The 1,721-nt window shown below is 40.0% G+C and overlaps 1 pseudogene; it reads left to right on the top strand.

Annotated features, from left to right (window-relative positions):
* Positions 1-311, top strand: part of LOC148096959 (18S ribosomal RNA) — a 1,124-nt pseudogene extending 813 nt beyond the window's left edge.
* The last annotated feature ends 1,410 nt before the right edge of the window (positions 312-1,721 follow it).

Genomic DNA, 1,721 nt, shown 5'->3' on the forward strand with positions numbered 1-1,721 from the left:
TGTTCAAAGCAGGCCCGGTCTCCTGAATACCGCAGCTAGGAATAATGGAATAGGACTCTGGTTCTATTTTGTGGGTTTTCTCTCTGAACTGGGGCCATGATTAAGAGGGACGGCCGGGGGTATTCGTATTGTGCCGCTAGAGGTGAAATTCTTGGACCGGTGCAAGACGGACGAAAGCGAAAGCATTTGCCAAGAATGTTTTCATCAATGTCTCTCCTAAGCTTTCAGACTTAACTAAATTAAACCACATCCCACTTCTAAAGAAAGTAGGAGGTGATCTGACTAGATGGAAATCTCTACCCATATCACTCATGGGAAAGGTCGCCACTATAAAAATGATGATGTTTCCAAAAATAAATTACTTATTTTTAATGATCCCGAACAAACAATCACAAGATTGGTTCAGATCTCTGGATTCGTATATTTCTAAATTCCTTTGGAAAGATAAACCCGCGTATCAGCTTAAAAACGCTGCAAAGAACCAAGGATAAAGGAGGATTAGATCTGCCTAATTTTCAACAATATTTCTTAGCCAACAGGCTTCAGTACATCTCAGGATGGTTAAAACGTACCTTATTAGATGAGCCCTGGCTAGATGTTGAACAGGCACTATGCAATAATCTAGAGATGTCAGACCTACCATTTATCAGCTCAAACATCAAAAGACATGAATGCTTTAAAAGCATCAACATCAGCTCTCCTCTGACAGCATGGTGGGAGTTTCTAAAAATAACGGAGTCTTCATTAATCCCATGCAAACATACACCTATTTAGAATAACCCTGATATATTACAAAACAATAATATGATTAATTTTCCAGAATGGAGTTGTAAAGGAATTAAATACTTAGAGCATATATTAAAATGAATGGACTTTATTCCATTTGACAGACTAGTTATACAATATGGGATGAACAAGAAACGATTTTTAGAATATCAACAAATTAAATCCATATTAAAAAAGAAATTTAACCTCAGTCAAGTTGAATTGCAAACACCACCAAGTGTGGTACATTTTCTTACTCTTAAATCTAAGCCGACTGACAGATTTGTCAGTCGGCTTAGACCAAAACTTCTGGCTCAGATATGCTTAAAAACCTTTAAATTGATTAGAAATCCCAGTCTGCAATTAATACAATACAAAATACTACATAGAGTGCACTATACAGGTCATCGGATGTTCCAGATGGGCTTTACATCTTCCAACAACTGCTTACACTGTCAAGGCAATACACCAGACAATTACATCCATGCTCTTTAGTTCTGTCCACCAGTGCAGAAGATATGTGAAGACTTATCAAAGTGTCTCAAATGTGAAATTCCAACCTCCCCTTTAGTGTGCTTGTTGGGCAAATTGGATGATGTCACTACAGAAACTAATACAGTCCACGTGGTTTTTACTGCCCTATGCATTGCCAAGAAAACGGTCCTCATGAACTGGAAAAATAAAAATAATCTTAATTCTAGCCAATATAGAAACCATCTAATAGATCACATTAGTCTCGAGACAGCCTCTGCCACCACATTAGATCAATCCCTCTGGGCTCCTTTGATCGGCTCCATCACCTAGCGGGGGTGGAGGGTCGTGGTTTGGTCCCGCCTTCGCCATTGTGGTTGATGTGGAGGTTGGGACGGGCTTAGGGCGTCTGGAGAATCCCTAGGGACGTTATCCCTGAGGGCTTAACCCAGGGGTTGTGGTCATAACCTGGTTAGTGGCTCTGG

The sequence above is a fragment of the Neolamprologus brichardi genome, chromosome 20, assembly GCF_056152115.1.
Source record: "Neolamprologus brichardi isolate AB-2024 chromosome 20, ASM5615211v1, whole genome shotgun sequence".
NCBI lineage: Eukaryota > Metazoa > Chordata > Actinopteri > Cichliformes > Cichlidae > Neolamprologus > Neolamprologus brichardi.